Source organism: Colobus angolensis, unplaced genomic scaffold, assembly GCF_000951035.1.
Source record: "Colobus angolensis palliatus isolate OR3802 unplaced genomic scaffold, Cang.pa_1.0 Scaffold16, whole genome shotgun sequence".
In the NCBI taxonomy this organism is placed as follows: Eukaryota; Metazoa; Chordata; class Mammalia; order Primates; family Cercopithecidae; genus Colobus; species Colobus angolensis.
In genome coordinates, this window is record NW_012114710.1 from 7,013,193 (window position 1) to 7,036,710 (window position 23,518).

Below are 23,518 nucleotides of genomic sequence, written 5' to 3' on the forward strand. Positions count from 1 at the left end.
AAAATTTCAGAACCTTTTCTCAAATCATTATGTTTCTCATCAAACAAGGTTTCCATTAATCAATCATATTTCTTATTGTGATTGCTTACATAATAGTGTAAGAGCTATATTTTTTTTAAAAAAAAACCCATTTTGCATATTAAACAGATAGGAATAATCTCACTTTTGGAAAGAAATATGCTCTATGCCATATGTTCTCCTCTTAGATTATTATTTGTTTTCTCTCTTTTGATAAGGTCTTTGTAAAAGAAATCATCTTTCTTTCTGCAAAAGAACATGACAATACAAATGCAATAATATATGGCAACTGAAATTCAGTCTCTTTATTAGGAGGGCAAAAAGGAAACTACAGTTCACTCTACTGCTGAATTTGAGCCTAGTGATGTCAGATCTTCTGATTCTCCAATGAAAGGCAAACCCTGATTTTCTATAAAACCACCCAACTTTTACAGGTTGAGAACTAATTCCTATTATGTTTAAAATATTGTTCAGTCTAAACAAAAGTCAGAACAACATTCAACCCATGGCTGGCTTATGGTGGGTCATGTTTTTACGTCACATAAATTCAGCCCCTTGTCCAACTTCCCTACATCTCACCTCAGATTGGGCCGCAGAGCCTGATTTCATAAATTCTTAAGTAAATCAGTTATGTGTAGCCATTATCCATCGAAAGTACTGCATGACATTCAAAGAAATACTGAAAAAAATGAATTTATCCAATAACTTATCAATGTTACATTAACATACTATCATTAGCATACACTGAAATATTTCAATGTGTTAAAGGAATTTTAATCAAGAACAATCTGTCAATCATGGCCTATATAACCTGCCTCACAAATTAATAGAATCAAGATCAAAACATTATTCTTGTCCATTAAAATGAATAATTTTTTTTATCACATAGCCAAAAACAGTCTGAAGAGAGCTTGCTTTACAAATCCTACACAATAGTTTTTACAAATTCAGATACATGCACAAAAAATATCAGACTATTTCATTCCATGAGAAACAATGTGCAAGGACTGGCTTTCTGACATTCTTCTCCAAATAGGGAGACAAACTAGAAAATAAATTATTGAATCATAATGAACTATCTGTATGGTCTTCAAATTCAACTACCATTGAACATGTAAACATTCAGGGCCAATAAGGCCCAGAAGATAAAGCCTTAAGGAAAGGCCAGGTATTCAGCTTGGAGAACCCAAAAGTAGAGAGTAAAAAAATACATTTGGTGAAATATTATAACTATATAACGTATCAAAAATATTTTACACACATACACAGTTTGTCTCCAAAAGACAGAGCATATTATGTACTGTACTGTAAAAAAAAAAGAAAAGAAAAAATAAAGGTCTTGAAAGTTACATTTCCTGTTAGCTACCCGGATCCAAGAATATCTTCTCTTAAATTCAGAGAGAGCCTTGTATATCGTTAAACATTCAGTCTCAAGGATGACACTGTGTCATACAAAAAAACTGACCAAATGTGATCATCCCTTTCTTCTAAGACAAGACTTTATCCTGGGATGCATTGACAGACATCCTGAATTCCTGAAGTCCCTGAAAGTATGGATAAAATTTTGTGTACATGTAAATTTTTCTAAGAACAGAGCTTACAGTTTCCATGATTTTTTTTAAATAATTGAAAACATCCGGCCGGGCGTGGTGGCTCAAGCCTGTAATCCCAGCACTTTGGGAGGCCGAGGCGGGCGAATCACGAGGTCAGGAGATCGAGACCATCCTGGCTAACACGGTGAAACCCCGTCTCTACTAAAAAATACAAAAAACTAGCCAGGCGAGGTGGCGGGCGCCTGTAGTCCCAGCTACTCGGGAGGCTGAGGCAGGAGAATGGCATGAACCCGGGAAGCGGAGCTTGCAGTGAGCTGAGATCTGGCCACTGCACTCCAGCCTGGGCGACAGAGTGAGACTCTGTCTCAAAAAAAAAAAAAAAAAAAAATGGAAAACATCCACTTGGTTTTAAATCATTATTGTGCTAGGAGCTGTAATGAAAGAAAGAATTTGATCAGTATTTCTGATTAAGAACCTAAGATAACCAAACCTTATTTAAAAAATAGCTTTCAAGTAAGTCATTAATAATTATTTGGCCAGGTCCTCATTAAATGTGCAGTAAAGAATTAGGGCTGTTCAATAAATTCATTAGAAAAAGTAGTGAAGTATTGAAAAAATACATGGATTGAGGAGCCAGAGAGACCTATGTTCTATCCAAGTTCTGCCTCTAATTAACTACATGACAAACAAGGTACTTACACATTCTGAGCCACTATTTCTCCCTCTGTCAAAGGTAATAATTCCCACCTCAACAATGACTACCTTACAGAGTTTCAGAGAAATTAAAAATTCTAACAGTTCCTGTGCCCAGTAGTAATTCAGTAACAGTAAGGTTCCTTTCTCCTTTCTTTCCTATTGAATAAATGCTCCTCATGATTACCTAAAATATCTACTACATTCATTCCTGGTAACCATGAAGGCCAAAGCTAGGTAACCTGTAAAAGTGGCTACAGGATGTAAAAACATATGAACAATATCCACCAAAATAAACAAAGGGAACTTAATATTCTTTCAACAATGCTAAAGCCACAGAAGGCCCCATTCATGTGACAACTCTAAAAACTATTAACAAATAGCAATAAATATTTGACCGAACCGAGAGAGTAAACTGTCATTTATAAGCCTAAGGCTGAGTCACAGAAGGGAAATGGAAAACATTTTCAAGGGTAGTATTCCCTACCTGGTGAAAGAGACTGCAGAACAAAATTATGAAGTCAAGAGAGTACTTTTCCTGACCAAAACTGGCTTTGGGATGCAACTGGAGAGAGTAAATTGAAGGATTTCAGGACACTCACCAGGGCCCCTTAGATAAAGAGTGTGGCCACAGTGTTTGCACCTAGGGGTCCCTTGGTATGGGCAGCACACAAAATAAAGTGGAGTTTTGTCACCTGAAAACATCCTGAAACACCTGAAAACAGAACTACTCATGAAGTGGGCAAGTGTAAGATGAGACCTGAGGGCAAAAATTAGACTACATTGGCTCCCAATGCCCACCAGAGAAAAAGCTGCCATTAATCTGTAGGGAAGCAAGAAAATAAAGATAAATGCTCTTACATATGTATACCGCCAAATTTCTATTTGAGACTGTACTTTATATTTTCCTACTTCAGAGAAATTAAAATGTTCTTTCTTTCATAAATCTATGATAATAGTAGACAGAAGTTTCTCAATTAACTTATACTGCAAATTTAAAAATTGACAATATTATGTCTTTCTGCAATTTTGAAAAATCTTATTCTCTTTGAAAACACCCAGTCTATAACTACTAATCCACATAGCTACCAAAGGAGAGCATGCCTGCTAACATTTACTATCAAGTAATCTAAATTCATCACTTTAATCATTATTAATATGACTAGACAACAGCAGTTTCCCAAAAATGTGGGGGGAAAAAAACAGAAGGCAAAAAAGAAGTTGAGCACACTGGGTGATCAGAATTAATAACTACTAGTGAATATGCTAATTCTGGAAACAGGACAGAACTTTAAAAAAGTTCTAATTAGAATTCTCAACGAGATTTGAAATATATATATATTGCTTTTTTGAGAGTAAACTGCTAAAAAAATAGAGCGCAAAAGGAGAACAAACACTTTTTAATAATTAGAAAATTGATTGACAGATTAATTAATAGAAGCAATGATTAAGAGTATTGCTCTGAAAGCCAAGTCTATGAACCAAACCTTGAGAAATTCTACAAGAAAAGGATTATGATCCTAGAATTATGTATGATATGTCAAACTATCACTCTTATGTGAAAGTGAACATTTACTCAAGAAACGAATGAATGAATTATAGGTATACAAAGCATTACAAACCTATTAAGATTGCGAAAGCTGGTAGCAGATATTGTTTCTCCCCTATGTTGGCCTGACTTCAGCTGAAATTAAAAAAAAAAAAAAAAAAATTAATGCTATCTTTCCCTGCCAGAGCCCATTCTGACTACAGATGAAGTAGGCCCTACCCCTGGTAGCCTTCAACAAGTTAACTAATAAAAGAAGGTCCATAAATCCACCAGCTCTCTCATTCTTTGGACAGTACAACTCTGAAATGTGTTTTCTACACTGGCTCCCACAACTGTCCCAGAGAGATTAAGCTGCAGTTACTCAAAATGACAAATGCTTGCTAAGGTATCCTTTACTGGCTTTCCTACTTCTCTTTACCAATTCCCCATTCCCCTATCTACCTACAGTTCCTAGAATCGACTTGCCCTTGAAATCCTGGAAGCCAAGCTGAGATTACACTTCTGCTCCAAACAATTAGTTAAAATGTATAAGAAAAAACTATTGTCAATGCAAGAAAGAAAAACCACAAGCACAACTGGAAATTTTAGCAGATCTACCTGAGAATTTGATAGAAAAAGGAGACGTAAGTAACAAATGGCAAGTTTGATATAATGACTTGAATATAGGAGAATATTATCAAAGATTTGCCTTTCCCATACAGCAGCAAACCAAGACGACTTCAGAAAAATTCAAAGAACAGATTATTTCTACCTTATTTAAACCATTACAGAGAAGAAGGAAGTTTTAACTGTTAATTTTATGAAGCACCTATAACCTTAATTCTAAAAACTAGTCAAATTTGCATGTCTACCTGTGAGCATGCACCCACTCACACACTAACTATAAAGTGATATAATTTGAGAGTGCAATGAAAAACATTCTAATGAAAATACTAGAAAATCAAATCCAGAATTAGATCAAGAATATATTACCACATGACCAAGCTGGCTTTATTCCAAGAAAACAAGGATTAAACAATTTAGGAAATCTAATACTGTAGTTTTTTATATTGATATGTCAATAAGTTAAAACCATACGTTTCTATAGATGATAGAAAGCCACAAAATACATCTATCCCTATATTATGAATAGAGCTTCCTTAATGTGATTCAGACTAACAGAAAAAAAGAAAGCATCATCATTTCTAATGGTGAAAATGAGGCACTTCTATTCAAGTCAAAGAGAAAAGAATATTTGCTGTCATTTCCATTACCTAACATTGCTCTGAAGTTTCCAGTCAACACAATGAGTCAAGAAAAAGAAGAGAGGTAAACATAGGAAAGCAAGTAAGCAAATTATGAGGATTTGCAAATGATATAATTATCTATCCAAGAAAGGTGAGAGCACCAAATGAAGAACTTAGCAATAACAAGTGTAGTAGATGACTAAATTACAATATTAATACACAAAATTAGTAAATCCTGTTAGCAATAATGTTTGAATGGAACAGCCCTATTCATAGTCCTATAAAGATAAAAACTATAGTATTCCTAAACATGAACCTAAAAAAAAACTATACCACTATAAAATATCGTGAAAAACACTATAAAAGTTTACTGAAGGGCATAAGAAGACTTTCTAAATAAAGTTCATGATATGCAGATTCTTAGATGGGAAGACTCAATTTTGTAAAGATGTCAGATTTTTCCCAACATAATTTATAAATTTAATGCACTGTAGTTCCCTATAGAAATAATGGGGAGAATGGAACTTACCAAACTGATTATTAATTTCCTAAGGAAGAATATATTTATGAGAATAACCAAGACTGTAAACAAAGAAAAATAAGTGAGAATTTGTTCTAATGAACAGCAAGATTTATAAAAAGCTGTAGTAATTAAAACAATGTCATTGGCATAAAAAAAGACAAATAGATGAAAAAGATAAAATAGAGATCCATAAATATATGAAAACTTTTGTGTTATAAATGCGTACTTCAAATCAGTGGGGGGAAAAGGATAGATACGTATAACAATTTTGAAACAGCTGGCTGAATGCTTGGAATTAAAGTTTTGTGTGTCTCAGATAAAATCCAGGTATATGAATATGTAAATGATTTTTAACATAAAATTATTATAATAAAACAAAGGAGAATAGTATTTTTAATATTGAAGAAGAAAAGCAAAAAGTTATTTCTTAGTTAATAAAAAATACAGAAACTATAAAGTAATATAACTAGGTATTTAAACTTTTATAAGACAAAAACATTATGAATAAAATTTAAAAACAAGTAAACAGAAAAATACCACAATATATACAATAGATAACATTCATAGTATATAATGAATGAATAACGTCCTATAACAAAACCCTAATATTATATTATTTAGCAATATGATAATAATATATAATATCCTATAAGGAAAATAGGCAGAGATTTAAAACAAGCAATTTACCGAGTAAGAAAAACAAATGACTGTAGGAAAAATTGTTCACTAGTTATTATAAAAATTTCAAGATTCTATTGTTTTTCAACCTGACAAATACGCAGTTTTAAAAAGTTTTAAAATGTTTTAATATATTTTAAGGTAAAGTGCTAGCAAGGATGCAAGAAAACAGACACATATATTTTTGATAGAAATGTAGTTTGAAAATAACTTTCAGGACAGCCATCTCAGTATCTTTCAAAATTACATACTATTTAATTGAGCAGTTTATTTCTGAAAATACACTACAAAAATAATCGGACAAAAGTATATGCACAAAGATGTTTATTGAGACATAATAGCAAAGAACATTAACTGCGATGTTGTTTGTGGAAAAACATGAAATGAGTTCTCAAAAAGATCAAGCACCCTTTTGCTTTAACATGATAAGCAGTCTACAAAATGCCTTTAAGTCAAAGAAGCATCTTACATTCATTTTGTATCATCATTGTGATTATATACACAAAAAAATATATGAATAATTTTAAAGGATGGAAGTAAGCACCCTAAAAAATTAACAGTAAATAACTTGATGAAGTGGAATTACAAGGGGATTTTAAATTTTTATGTTTTTAATTTTTACCATAATTTGTATTACAAAAAAAATTCCATTTTGAAACAAAAATGAATAAGAAATTCCAAATTTTATATATTTGTTTCTTTTTCTTTTTTTTGAGACAGAGGCTCACTCTGTCACCCAAGCTGGAGTGCAATGGTGCAATCTGGGCTCAAGGCAGTCTCTGCCTCCTGAGTACAAGCAATTCTGGTGCCTCAGCCTCCTGAGTAGCTGAGACTACAGGTGACCACCACCACACCCATCTAATTTTTGTGTTTTCTTAGCAGAGATGGGTTTTCGCCATGTTGGCCAGGCTAGTCTCGAAATCCTGGCCTCAAGTGATCTGCCCCCTCGGCCTCCCAAAATGCTGGGGTTACAGGCTTAAGCCACCATACTGGGTCTAAAATTGTAATTTTTTTAAAAAGCCATCTGACTGGCATCTTTATTCCCAACTGTCCTTCCAATGAAATAGCTGGTCTGAATAAATGTTTACATTATCCATAAGCAGTTTAAAACAGGGGATTTTTTTTTTAGAGCTTGTGAATACAGTTGTGACTTAAAAGAAAGCACATATTTGATACTGATCCAGAATATAGCTGAGTTTTAACCGTTTTGAGAAACAATATCTACTAACAAAACATCTATAATTCCAAGATATTTGAAATTCTTAGCAAAGAGACTATGCATACAATAGAAAAATAATCAAGGTTATTATTTTTTTCATTTTTAAAGGTTAATGTTTAGTAAAAGTCAGCAGATGATACAATAAATGACAACATTTTATAGATAAGAGAATGACTGATTTTAATATTAGGCGTTTCAACCAGTTTGGACATAGCAACTCACTGGCCCACTTGCATTTCCTAGCTACCCAAGGAGGTCATTTACAAGATCAAAGGATCTGAGTTTCATTAGATTGATCAAAGATGCCGTGTATGTACGTTCTTTCACAGACACCCATTAGCTTGAATGAGAAGAACACGCTTATGCCAAATAAATGTATTTTCTTTGTTAGTCTGATAGAACTAACATGAAAGTACAATATTTTTACTTGTACTAAAATTTTACTGACACCACAAAAAGACATGCAGAATATTTTTTCACACACAAAGGAGTACTTCTAACACAGTGCATATTAGCCTAGATACAATGTAATTCTATGAAATCAAATCAGCCAGCCAACCAAGTGAACTTTTAAAATAAATATTCTAAGTCTAGAGGTGTAAAAGCTTTTTATGTTTCAAACATACATTTACCCCCTCAAACGCAATAGTTTGTAAAAACAGCACTCTCTGCTGTGTAAATAATGTGTATAGTCTTTGAAAGTTCATAGTTATATAATTATCCTTTAAAGCAATCTCAGGTTTTGTCATCGTAGTCTAACAAAGGAGTTTCTATGAAAAATATAAGAAATGTTTATTTAAAACTGTTTATTTATAACAAGTTCTCCAAGAACAGAAATACTGAGTGGAATATTTTTATCTGGAAGATACAGGACTCTATGTTTGAATTCATTTTGAATTATAAACAATTAAGTTGTATAAACAAATTCTTTGTTGATGGTTTTCCTTTATTTAGTAAATTAATTTGTGGATGTAACCCAGTCACAATATAATTTTCATAAACAATATTTTTTGCACCTAAGCCTACCAAATAGCCAAGGTGCCCATCTACTATTCCGATTAAATAATGAAAAAAGCAGCCAATTTGATTTTTATAAAATAGGTTAAACATTTATTTGATTTTAAAAGCAAAAGCAAGTGGATGATTGAGTACATTTCCACTGTCAGATTCTCTGATATTGGTTAACTCTCTCTAATCGTTTCAGGATAAAGTTGTTACTTAGGTTGGGTGTATTGAAAGGTATTGTGGAAGAGTAGACGCACATAATAAATGTGAGGTTAGTCAATTATGACAAAACAAATAGCCGAAGAAGCAAGAGAACACCAAGAGAGCACATGCACCTTTTCATTTAAGCCATTCAATGATGGAGATAAGTGTTACTATTCTGTACTACAAAGGAGGAAACCAGCATATGAAAAATGGAATAATTTTTCCAAACTCACAAACGTGATAAATGTTAGATTCAATTTTAAAACCACAACCCCAAACCTCTTCATGCTGCCTCCACAAGACTCAAGCCAGTAGGTAATGTAGATGTTTTTGACAATATGAATTTATTTTATCTTTATATTTATTTGACTATTACATATGAATAATTGTATTTACAAACCAGTACAAGTAGATGGAGCCCAAGTTTCCTTGGTTAACAAGCAACAGGGTTCAAACTGGAATTGAAAATATGAAAACATTAGCCTACCTCTTCCATGCACTTGGCTAATCTTTTTAATTCTGTACAGTGATGGAAAAATAACAAAATATTAAAAGAATGAAACTCTCTTTCCAGGGTCAGGTAGTTTATTCAAATTCAGAGTACCCTGGGGAGAATTGCTTTGCCTATCCCAGACTCAGTTTCCTAAACAGGAAAGGATGCTAGATAATGAATATTTTATTGCTATCTCTGTTTTTGCTAAGGAGATAATAAAAGGAAAATTGAATTAATTTAGACATTCAGAAGAAATTATGACATTTTAAATAAAATCTCTTCCTCTCAAGAGTTAAAAAATAAATAAACATAGCTATTATGTTGCTCCAAAGTTACCATAACTTGATAGAATAAAAGGAAAGCAGGTACAATGACTGGCTAAACCTACCTGATTCTCTCCTGGGATTTAACAGCTGTTCTGGGATTCTAAACAGTTGCTTCTTTCCCCCTAATATCAATACCGTAGTGGCATAAAAGAGTTACTGCATCTTCTTACAGGGAACAATTTTTCCATCATCCTGATTACTCTAGTACATTGGTTTGTTTTGAACTCCCTGAATAAAGCATGGTATTCTATAGTATTCTAGCTTCCTATTGGTTGGGCTACCCTGCCTAGTTTTTATTAAGCAATGCAATCTCGACTTTTTTCTATCAATAAGAAATCACAGACTAGAGAAACTTACTTGCTAATTTACACTAATCATGATGAGGACCATTGAAAATTATCACATTTTGTAGATTAGAAGGTAAATAAACATGATAAAAACTAAAGATACTGCCCAACTAAATATACATGTTCTCAATAATTGCTTGGTTAGGAATTATTTACATAAACATCATTTGATCTAAACTGTACCAAGATAGTCAAATATCACCAAGTGTTAGTATGTAACACTTTCAACCATTAAATCCTTTCTAAGCAATGGGATGAGACACTCCAATTTTTCTGAGAAAAAAAAATCCAAGTCTGCACATTTCTTTTCTCCAGCAGAGCAAAAACAAGAGGAAGAGGCTTAAATTCTATTAATAAGGAAAAACTCATTTTAAATGGTTATTAAATGCTGGAATAAGGATAGAGAAAGGTCAAAAAAAAAAAAAAACAACAACAAAGATGGGTTTTAAGTAGAGAATGGACTTTCTGTTTCCTGGAAGGATTCAGTTACCATTCAAAGACATCAATTCCTACAAATCTAAGAAGGCTTAGTCTACATGAACACATTAAAAGATGGGCCTTACCTATCTCTTCAATTTACAGGCAAGGAAAAGACACAGAAGGATAAAATGGCTGCTCAACACCATACCATGAATTTGGGAATCACTAAAATTGGAATTTCAGGAGTCAGACCTATATTTTTCCACCTTGGAAAACGTACTTTTCACTATCACCGTTGTCTAACTAAATAAATAAATGGGGCCGGGCGCGGTGGCTCAAGCCTGTAATCCCAGCACTTTGGGAGGCCGAGACGGGTGGATCACGAGGTCAGGAGATCAAGACCATCCTGGCTAACATGGTGAAACCCCGTCTCTACTAAAAATACAAAAAACTAGCCGGGCGAGGTGGCGGGCGCCTGTAGTCCCAGCTACTCCGGAGGCTAAGGCAGGAGAATGGCGTAAACCCGGGAGGCGGAGCTTGCAGTGAGCTGAGATCCAGCCGCTGCACTCCAGCCTGGGCGACAGCGCAAGACTCCATCTCAAAAAAAAAAAAATAAATAAATAAATAAATAAATGGTGCTTGTGGTTTGGGGAACATGGGTAGCAGAGCTGATGAAAACTCAAATCACAATGCTGTACCACTCCAAAAAATATTGGAGCTATGGTTTTGTTTTCACCCTTTTCTCTTTACATAAATTTTATGTCACTCGAAGACTCTTTCCTCTTCAGAGGCCTAATTATACAGTCACTGGCACAGCTCGCTTGAATTTGTGAGTTTGTACTAAAGAAAAAGGACTTTGAGCTCCAAATATAAAGATAATATGAAAGAATATGAAAGAAGCACAAGTTTCCAATTTGTACAACATCAAGTTTTGAAAGTACTATGACTTTTAAAACTAAGACCAAGGAGTTAATTTTGTCTCCAATTTGATAAACAAGTTTCTCAAAGAGTTAGCAATCATATTCACCTAATATAAATTTGAATTCCCGCTATTATTTGGAATAAAGATAATTGAAGTTGCTATCAAGGGATTCACCCAAAAAGGCCTTTTTTTTTTTTTTTTTTTTTTGAGACAGTATCGCTCTGTTGCCCAGGCTGGAGTGCAATGGCGCAATCTCGGCTCACTGCACGCTCCGCCTCCTGGGTTCACGTCATTCTCCTGCCTCAGTCTCCCAAGTAGCTGGGACTACAGGCGCACGCCGCCATGCCTGGCTAATTTTTTGTATTTTTAGTAGAGACAGAGTTTCACCGTGTTAGCCAGGATGGTCTCGATCTCCTGACCTCGTGATCCGCCCGCCAAAGTGCTGGGACTACAGGCGTGAGCCACCGCGCTCGGCCAGGACTTTTTAAGTAAGTGTTAAAGTAAGTTTAGCCTCCTTTCCTATGTTAAGTCCAGCCTGAAGGTTTCACACAGTGAACTGTAACCTAATTGGATGTGTAAAACGTCTGTAATTTATTCTGGTAACATGTAGCTGAGTCCCATGCTATCACAGCAGTCATACTTCAACCACTGACAGGCTGCCAACTGTTCAAATCCTATTTAAATATGGCAAATGCGAAGCTGTAACCAATCCAGCTGCTTCCGTGCCTCACTTCTGTTTTCTGGACATCACTTTCCTTTTCCTGTCCCCAAGTCCTTCTCAACTATGCAACAGCACTAGAGTTGCTCTGAACCCATCTAGTTCAGCAGGCTGCCCGATTCAAGAATCATTCTTTGTTCATTTAAACTCTGTTAAACTTAATTTGTCTTAAGTTTTTCTTTTAACATAAGTAAAGTTCACAGCAATAAAAATGGGAAAATATATAATGGAGAAATAAAATCTAAAAACAGGCATTTATTTTATGGCAAACTTTAGAAAGAGAAACTTGAAGGTATTTCAAGGTGCAAGAGAACAATAATAATCACGGTAGTAATAATAATAATAGCAAGGTAAGAAAATAGTGCCTTCACTTAAAAAGAAAGATGTTAACAGGAAGTAAACTGGCTAAAAAGTTTACATATACATCAATTCATATATGTATACACACATATGTATGCATGTAGATATATGGGTATACATATATATGTAGACTATATATGTATACATACATACATTTTTGTACATAAATACACATGGTTTATGTATGTGTATGCATACAGACTAAATAGGCAAATCAATCTTCTTCATTCTAATTCTCATCACATGTCAATCCTTTCTCACTACATCCTGAATTTTACATTTTTAAGACTGTTAGCCAACAAAGTTCCTAACCACACTATGACTTTCAGTTGCTTAATCTTTGCCTGCATAAAACATTATTAATAAAAATCATATAAGGATCACAATTTGAACATAAAAGAATATTGAAAAATCTAATCTTCTGGCCATTAACAAACAAAAAGCCCTGCGGCGATATTGCTCAGTAAATCCTTAAATGTAAAAAAATAAATAAATAAAAATCCACTGCTTTGCCACTTCTATCATTTTGTAATTCATGATAACTGCAAAGGGAAATAATTTTTCCTTCACTGTTTATACTTTACATCCACCAATGTTAATGAAAATGACACTTGGGAACAAATGCCAAACTGGTCTTTAGGGCTGCAGAGCCGCCAATGTGACTAGCTGAAAATATGCATAGCTGATGACATGGCAAATAAGTCTCATTGGGGTAATTCCACAGCTCAATAACAACAAACTTGCATTAGCAAATTCTAATTACACTGACTAATTTCCTTATCATCCCCTATGGCAATACAGACCTTTTTCAAGTTCACAGGAATCAAGAGATGAACTAGTTAACCTTTTAAGGGTGTGCACCTTAGTTTTTGGGTTTTTTTTCCATATAACACTTTATTGAGATGCCCATCATATAATGTATTTGCTTTTGAATCATATTATATTATTTCCATAATAAAGAGCATTTGGAATTACATAATCCAGAATCTCCAGTATTTAAGAATGCTACTACCTATGGATCTCCCTAGTTCCAACATGTGGCTAAAATGAATATATTCTCAAAGGATAATTATGACCTCTCAGATACAGACAAGGGCATAATGGAATATTGTTTTACATACATGTAGGCAAAAATTTATATTTCATTGAGATCCAAATGTTCATAAATCACTCCAAATAATTTGTTATAAATTCACACACACACTTATTTTACATAAAGGCCAATGTTTTCTTTTTTCCTGTCCAGGATACAGAAAAATTATGTGCGCTAAATATTAGAAACATTTTTATAACTGATCATGAAGTTTTTCGCAGGCCAAACACAATATAAACATGGTGAAAACACAGTCCAGCCTCCTGGACTCTTATAAGCTACTTCACACTCCTTTACAACCCCACATCCTCCCTCTGCTATTCTTAATCTTTACTGTGTAGATAAGAAAACACTGCATACTGGAAGGATCATGGAATGCATCTTCAACTTGTGATGCCTCAATGTCACAACCTCTCTTCACTAGGGAAGACTTTCTGAAGCTGCTGGTTTCCAAATATCACAGATATTTAGAGTTGAAGGAGACCTTTTAAATGTTAGTGCAATTCCTTTTCTGATTTTTTAATTTCATGTACAACAGCTAATGATACAGAATATCCCACCTACTAAGATTCCATTTCTGGACAGTTCCGACTTTCACTCTTTTTCTCAAATTTTGAAATTAAAATCTCTAAATGTTTATCCATTGGCCTTCAAGATAACTTTTTAATAAAAGGTAAAAAGACATACAGATTTTTTAGAACATTTCAAGTGCTAAAGAAGCCAACAACCCAGAAAGCCCGTAACAGGTAAAAAAAGAAAAAAAAAAAAACAAGAACAGCCAACTTTTTGTAGCCAAAGGATCAAAAACAATGGCAGCCTAACAAAACAGAAGACTTGCTACAACCAAAGAGAGAAAACTATGGCACACCCCAGGCCTGCCAACAAAAGCTAAGTGAGGAACATAGACTTCCACTCTCACCCAGCTATAACAAGGTTCCCCTCCCGCTGGGGGGTGGGAGGTTAATCAGAGAAGCTGGAGTTGGGGAGCAGGACTTTCAGCCCACCTGACAGCAACTCCCACCCCCATGATGTCAGTGGAAGCCACATGTGGGCAGTTAACAGCCTCCCCTTCCCTCCCAACCAGAGTGGTGTCAATGCAGCCTGCGAGGAGCTTTGATTCCCACCCATAGCCACCAAAGTGAGACACGCTACCCCTACTCTAGGGTTTCAGTGGAGGCTTAGGGGAAACTTGCACTTCTACCTTCCAGAGATAGTAATGAGGCTGCAGCCATGTTTGCCCACAGGTACAGTGTCAGAAAAGACCTACTACATCATAAGACTTAAATAAAATCCACAGTGTCTCTATATCACGCCAAAAATATGCAGGATACAATAAAAAATCTCCCATCATACCAAGAATCAGGAAAATCACAACTTGAATGAGAAAAGACTATCAACAACAGCAACACAAAGATGACACAGAGGGTAAAGTTATCTAGCAAAGATTTTTAAAGCAGCCATCACAAAAATGCAAAGAAATAGGTCTTAGCAAAGAAATAGGAAGTATAAAATATAAAGTATAAAATAGAACCAAGTGAAATCTCTTAAAACAAAAAAAAAATGTTTTAAATCTCAGCAACAGCCATAATATCAGAATGGAGAGAACAGAGGAAAGTATTGGTGAACTTGAAAATAGAATAATTAAAATTACCCAAATTAAGGAATGGAGAGAAAATAGACTGAAAAAATGTTAAACAGGGTTTCAAATGGTACTATAACAAAAGATTCAACATTCGTGCCATTGAAGTCCCAGAAGCAGAGGAGAAAAAAGGTAGGCCTAGAAAAATAATGAACGAAACAATATTATAGTTGAAAACTTCTCAAATTTGGCAAAAGATATAAACCTACATATTTAAAAAGTTAAACAAAATCACAAACGAGATAAACCCAAAGTAATTTACGCCAACACATATCATACTTAAGCTTTTAACAACCAAAAGACAAAACAGTTAAGAACAGCCAGACACAATGTCTTATCTATAGCGGAAAAATAATTAGAAAGAACATCTGCAATGTTAAAATAAGGGAACTCTAAGTCTGAAACCAGCAAAGTATGATCTTGCAGGTTAGTTGAATCAAAAATATTTAGATAAGGAGCAAAGAACTAAAATTAAGTGACTAACAGTGTAAAGAAATTGTAGGGTTAGGGAGATTATGAGGATGGCTAATGGCTGAGGTGGGAAAGGCTGGAAAAGTCATACAAGATATATACCTGGCTCTGCAAATATTAGCTGTAACATGAGCTTCTGTTTCCTAAACTCTAAAAGAGTCGTGCTAGAAAATTTCAAAGATCTCTTCTATAGTAATACTAAGATTCTAAGCTCTACTCACACAAGACTGAAAGTATCCCATAGTAAAATGAGCTGCAGATTGTGTGAGTATAGAAGCATGCATTGGAGTTGAGGAGGTAAGGTTCAGTTGCAACCTACAAAAGGAAAGGTTATAAAAAGTTAGTGGTGGGTTATAATAACCAGTACATCTGCTTGTCTTTTTATCTGTATCTCCATCCCAATAGCAGATCTATGTTGATCTAGTCTCCAGTAGTGAGTTCTGGGATGAATGGAACCAGCTCGAACTGGTTCTCAAAAGCCACTTGTTAAATATTCAGAAAAAAAAATTGCAAGCCAGTTGTTCAATGATTGGTAGCATACAGCCATGGTGGGAGTATTTACACCACAGAAATGGGCAAGTACTACAAAATAGAGCATTTTATTCCCAGAACAGTTTACTAGTATACTCCTGAACAGCAATTCTTCTTCCACAGGCTATAGATTTATTCATATTTTGTCCCCTGCCTACCTCTCCAAACTCATATCTCACCATCAACCTCTCTCCATTCCCCCACATTAAATTCTCTCAGCAATACTTAAAAGATGCAGGCCCAGAAGCACTTTATGCTCCCTCTAGGCTCTGTGCTTTTGTACCTGTTGTTCCCTTTACCACCACCACCATCATCACTATATCCACCATCAGCACTAACCCCAAAACCTATCTTAGACTCTACTTTTGCCTAGATAATTCCTAATTGTGCTTAGATACCATCACATCCAGGAACCTCTTCCTGCCACGGTTGACTGGATTAGGTACCCTTTGTGTTCTCCCATAGGACTCTATATTATCTTTCTATAACACATATCACATTGTATTGAAATTCCTTGTTTACCTCTCTGTTTCCAGTTAAAGAAAAAAATCCTTGAAAACAGGGAGCACCCGATTTAGTATTGCATCCCCAACTTCTACACAGTGGAGGGCACATAGTGATTGTTGCAAAACTGTTGCTGAATAAAAACTTTATTAACAAATTCCAGACCAGTATTTGCTTTTCAGTTTCATTATTGCCCATGAGAAACATTTCCAATTATGTAAGTGGAATGGGTTAGAAAATATGATTTGCTTTTGGAAAGTCAGTTGAAATTCAACTTCATTAACGTTAATATACTTCATAAAGTGAAAAATGGCTCTACAAATGCTTGCATATCTACATATATACTTAGTGCATGTTTATCTACTTATAGATAACACTCTGCTTATCTTCAAATAATTTTTAAACAATGCTTATCATCATTAGCATTATAATTATTGGTGCTTTAGTTAATTTGCATTTCCATGACACCAAACACCATGATGCTGAATGCTGTGCATGTAAGAACATTCTAATTGCTTTCCATCTAACTATCAAGTTATTTGTTTAGTGCTCATCAAGGCTCTCCCTGGGCACATATGTGATAAAAAGAAAAAACAATGAAAAGCAACATTTTCCTAGAGGAATTAAATCTTTCAATCTGATTCAGCTCTGAGTATACCAAAACTTTATTATTCCCAGAAACAAAATAGAGAAGAATCCAACTTTCCAATGCTCCCTAATGGCCAAGGAACATTCTTAATGTTTTGTTTCCTGAAATCGCACACACAAAGATCTTGGAATAAAATTTTTTTGTGTCAGATGGATTCTCTTTGTTTCTCTCTTTTTTAAATTTGTTACTGATTAGCATATTTTACCCTCATTTTTGTTGGGACCTTAAAATACTCCTTTTTTCATCTCCCTTGAAGACATTTTTCCCTGGATATTTATTGATTTTGTGCCATGGCTAATTGAAAGGGGTTTTGATAACCTAAGAGTCACTGAGACTGCACTCAGCTTTAGCAATCACAAAGTACCTCAAAAATGTACTTATCTCTTATGATCAACAGACCTCACTTTGCTTCATGCTGGCATTGTTTGCAATGTGGAAGTCAAAAGGTCATTCAAAATAGCACCTGTGGTTAATGAATTATGACCCATGAATGGAAATTAACAATAACCATCCAATAATCATGCACCAGTAAAATCGCCATGGAATTTTTCTAACATAAAGGGCATGGGAATGGTTACCCTAGTCAATTATAATGTATCAGGATTACATGCATCTTAAGATAAGAATCTTAAGTCTAAACTGAGCACTTTAATATGTTAACCTTAATAGATGCTTATTATAACTGCATGAATCACCAACTACATGAACTGGCTAGCATCCCACCAAGCACTTTACATATGGTTCTTTTTTAATTCTTGGAACAAAATTAGGTAGAAACTACCATTTTTCAGATTTTAGAACTACTCTTGAACAAGGTTACACAATTAGCAAGTAGCAAAATCAAGATTTTAAGTAGGTTTTCCTAATTGCAAAGCCTGTGCTTTTCCTATTACCCTGTAGTGCTTAATCGGGAATAAAAATTATCTTTTAATGCATAATAGGATAACATTTAAAAATGCTGAATTGTTTAAACTCCCCAAACTCTCAAAAAAAGATGTAAGTCCACTATTGATATTGTTACAAATTTTACCCATGTATGCTGTTCTATCTCCCTTTCTACATATTCAACTTCAACCCACATCCTCTCTGACACTAGGTAAACCGGAAATAAATGCATTTGGAATCTACTATTTTTCTTTCCCTAAACAAAACAAAAAAAAGATGACATTTTGGGCTGGATGACTAAAAAATTTATTTTAAAGAAAACTGAAAGTCAAAAAATATACAAAACATTTTTTATATTCTGATATCCTCGCTTTCTCATGTACAAGAGCAGTTAGTTGGCATACCAGCCTGCTTCATGCCCACATTTACAAACTGTCATCCCTAGTAAAAAAATTTGTAATCATGAAAACAGATGAATTGTCTGTTAGCATAAGTGACAGTAAGATGTCAGCATTTTTTTTCTTTTATTAACACAGCTATAAACTCTTTTCTCTTATAGGGTTCGTGGGAAAATGTAAAAAGAAGGCAGAGTTAAATGTCCACTAACATGTAAACCAAAAGTACATTCATAAAATACAACAGCATAAACAGGCTCATTAAATTTTTTTACACAGGAGAATCTGATTGGATGCAGCGACTGGGAAACTTGACTTAAAACTTGACTGAATAGCAAGCACACTAAGAATTAGGTACTGGGGGTTGTTAAAGCCCCAGAAACTTGATTACAGTTACTGAAGAAATTTAAAAGTAAAAATAAAGTTTCCTCTCTTTCAAAATTCTAACGATGGGTTTTCTGGTTTTGCATGTAAGGAGCTTGGGAATGACCACTCCATCCAAACAACACGCAAAAAGTTAAATAGATTGAACAAACAACTCTTTTTGGATATGTAAGAGCAGTAAGGTCACTAGATTAAACTGCTGATCCCAAAACTGGAGAAACAGACAGGCTAAAACAGGGAGTCACAGGTTTCTGGAGCAGAGAATCACAAGTAGAAACTGTGGAAAGGCAGGAAAACCTGAATTGCAATTGACAAGTTGCTGGAGACTCAGTGCAGACAAGTCTGAGGGTTAAAAACTCCAGAGAGACACCATCAATGGGAACCCCCTACAACACACACACACACACACACAAAATATTGTCAGATTCACCTCTAAGAGCTCCCAGATTTCTAAATAAACATCTGAGAAAAATCCCTTCTTGCTTTTGGCAGGGGTGGGGGAAATTGAACCATTCTGAAATATGCCAGAGCACTCTGTTCTTCTTAACAAAACCTGCCCTCAGGGGAAACTAGTTAACCAGACACTAACTTGCTGGGTTGACCTGGGGAAAAATGAAATCTCTAACCAACCCACTCTAGCCTTCTATGTGAAGGAAGAGAAACACCCAACTTCTCCAGCCCACTCTAACCATCCTATCCAACCTAAGGGAGGAGGAAAAAACCTGAGAAACATTTGTGAAGTTCACAGGCCAGAAGCACAGGCTCACTAAAAGACTGAGACATATTCATGGAATTATAGAATGCTTCCCCTCACCACACAACTTGCCACCACATTATTAAAGGCCTATTTATAGCAGTTTTTTCTACCCACTACATCATGTCCAGCTATCAAAAAAAAAATTATAGGGCACACCAAAAGGTAAAAAACATAATTCAAAGAGACAGAGCAAGTACCAAAGCCAGACATGACTGGGATATTGGAATTATCAGACCAGTAATCTAAAACAACATAAATGAATATGTATAAGTTCTAATGGATAGACAGCTTGCAAAATCTGATGGACAACGTAAGCAGAGAAACAGAACTCCTAAGAAGAAACAAAAAGAAATGATATAGATCAAAAACACTGTGACAGAATTAAAGTATGCCTTTGGCAGGCTTATCAAATAGACACGACTGAGAAAAGAATCTCTGAGTTTGAGGATATATTAACAGAAACTTTTAAAATTGAAAAGCAAAGAGAAAAAAAGTGAAAAAACAAATAGACTATCCCAGGACTATGGGACGATCATAAAAGACGTAATGTACTCATAATGGGAATAGAGAAGAAGAAGAAACAGAGAAAAGAACATAAGAAATATTTGGAACAATAATGTTTGGGAATTTCCTCCAAATTAATGTCAGACATAAAACCACAGATTCAGGAAGATCAGAGAACACTAGGCAGGCTAAATGCCAAAAAACAAGCAAACAAACCAAAAAACAAACTACACCTAGGTATATCATTTTCAAATTACAGAAAATCAAAGATAAAGAAAAAAACCCTGAAAGAAGCCACAGGAAAAAAAGCACCTTACCTGTAAAAGGAACAAAAATAAAACTTGTATTCAGCTTTTCCTCAGACTTCATGCAAGCACGGAAAAATTTGAATGAAATATTTAAAGTGTTGAAAGAAAAAACACCAACCTAGAATTTTGTGTCCTTTGAAATTATCCTTTAAAAGTGAAGGGGAAAAGACTTTCTCTGACAACCAAAAATGAGGAAATTTGTTGCCAGTACATCTGCCTTGCAAAAAATGTTAAGTTCTTCAGAGGGAAGGAAAATGATACAAGTCAGAAACTCAGATCTACATATAGAATAGAAGAGCATTGAAGAAGGAATAAGTAATGTAAAATAAATATGTTATTTTCTTAATCTAACAAATGTTTGTTCAAAATAACAATGGCAACAATGTGTTCAATTATATATGCTTTATATATATATATATATATACTTATGCATGCTAATATATGTGAACTGAATAACTACAATGAATCTGGGGATCAAATGGAGGAATTAGGATTATTTTGTTACTATAAAGTACTCACACTATCTATAAAGCACTATGGTGTTATTTGAAAGTGGATGTGGATCAGTTGTCAATGTATATTGAAACTGGATGTGGATTAGTTGTCAATATATATTGAAAACTCTAGGGCAACCACTAAAAAGAAAGTTTAAAAAGAAGTATAACTAATATGCCAAGGAAGGAGAGAAAATGAAGTCATATAAAATTCTCAAAATTATAGAAGGCAGAAAAAGAATGGAAGGCAAAGAAGGAACAAATAACAAGGGCAACAAATAGAAAACAATAACAAATATAGTAGATATTAATCCAACTATATCAATAATCACTTTAACATCAATGGTTTAAGAGACAGATGTTGTCAGAGTGGATTAAACAAAAAAAGGCCCAACTCTATGTTGCCTGGAAGAAACCCACTTTGAATATAAAGACACATATAGATTAAAAGTAAGTGGATGAAGAAAAATATATCATGTAACACTAATCAAAAGAAATCAGGAATAGCTGTATTAATTTAAGACAGAACAAACTTCAAAGCAAGGACAATTACCATGGATAAAGAGCAGTACACAATGATCAAGGGGTCATTCTGCAAGCAATCTTAAATATGTATGTGCCAAACAACATAGCATCAAACTACATAAGGCAAAAATGATGAAAATGCAAGGAAAGGAAAACTAAATGAATCTACTATTATAGTTGGAAACTTCAACATTCCTCTATTTGAAGTGAACAGATTCAGCAGACAAAAAATTATTAAGGACATAGTGGAACTCAACACCATCATCAATTAATTGATATAATCAACATTTATAGACGACTTCATTTAACAGTAGCAAAATACACATTCCTCTGAAGCTCACGTGGAACATTTACCAAGATAAAGCACATTCTGCACCGTGAAACATATCTTAACAAACGTAAAGGAACAGAAATCATGAAATGTCTGCTCTCAGACCACAGTAAAATTAAATTAGAAATCAATAACAGAAAGATAACAGGAAAATAAAAAAGTGTGGAAATTAACATACTCTTCTTTTATTAAGTATTTATTTATTTATTTATGAGACAGGATCTCACTCAGTGGCCCAGGCTGGAGTGCACTGGTGCAATCATGGCTCATTGCAGCCTTGACCTCCTGGGCTCAAGCAATTCTCTCACCTCAGCCTCCCAAGTAGTTGGAACAACTGGTGCACACCACCATGCCCAGCTAATTTTTGTGTGTTTTTTGTACAGACAGGGTTTTACCATGTTGCTTAAGCTGGTCCTGAACTCCTGAGTTCAAGCAATCCTTCTGCCTTGGCCTACCAAACTGCTGGGATTACAGGTGTGTGCTATCATGCCTGAGCTACTGTACTTTTTAATAACACATAGGTCACAGATGAAATCTCAAGAAAAATCTAAAATATTTGGAACTAAATAAAAATGAAAACACAACAAAATTTTTAAGATGCAATGAAAGTAGTGCTTAGAGGAAAATTTATAGCATTCAATGCATATAGTAAAAAGCAAGAAAGATATAAAATAAATAATCTAAGTTTTCACCCTATGAAATTAGGAAAAGAAGAACAAATTAGATCTAAAGTGGGAGAAAATAAACAATAAGAATGAGAGCAGAAACCAATGAACTGAAAAGAGGAAATCTATAAAGAAGCTCAATGAAACCAAAAGCTATCTTTGAAAAGATCAATATGACTCTTGCCAGGTTAACTAAGAAACAAAAATAGAGAACACAAACTACTAATATCAGAAATAAAAGAGGGGACATGACAACAGATCCTGTGGACAGTAAAAGGATAATAAGGGAATTCTTTTTTTTCTTTTTTTTTTTCTGAGTCTCGCTCTGTCGCCCAGGCTGGAGTGCAGTAGCGGGATCTTGGCTCACTGCAACCTCTGCCTCCCTGGTTGACGCCATTCTCCTGCCTCAGCCTCCCGAGTAGCTGGGACTACAGGCACCCATCACCTCACCTGGCTAACTTTTTGTATTTTTAGTGGAGACTGGGTTTCACTGTGTTATCCAGGATGGTCTCCATCTGCTGACCTCATGAGCCGCCCGCCTCGGCCTCCCAAAGTGCTGGGATTACAGGCATGAGCCACCGCACCCGGCCAATAATAAGGGAATTCTATGAACAACTGTATGCTCATAAATTTGTAATCTAGATTAAGCCAATGAACCAATTCCTTAAAAGACACAATTTGACAAAACTCATGCAGGAAAAAGACAATCTGAATTGACTTTTATTAAAGAAATTGAACCAATAATTAATAACCTTCCAAAGCAAAAAGCACCAAGCCCAGATGAATTCACTGGTGAATTCTGTGGAACATTAAGGAAAAAAAAAAAAATTGTATGAATTCTCTACAATCTCTTTCAGAGGATTGAAGCAAAAAGAGTATTTAACTCCTTTTATGAGACCAGCATTACCCTAACACCAAACCAGACAACAACATTATAAGAGAAGAAAACTACAGACCAATATATCTGGTGAACATGGATGCAAAAATTCTCAATAAAATACCAGCAAACTGAATTTAAGAACACATCAGGCCGGGCGTGGTGGCTCACACCTGTAATCCCAGCACTTTGGGAGGCCAAGGTGGGCGGATCACGAGGTCAGGAGATGGAGACCATCCTGGCTAACACAGT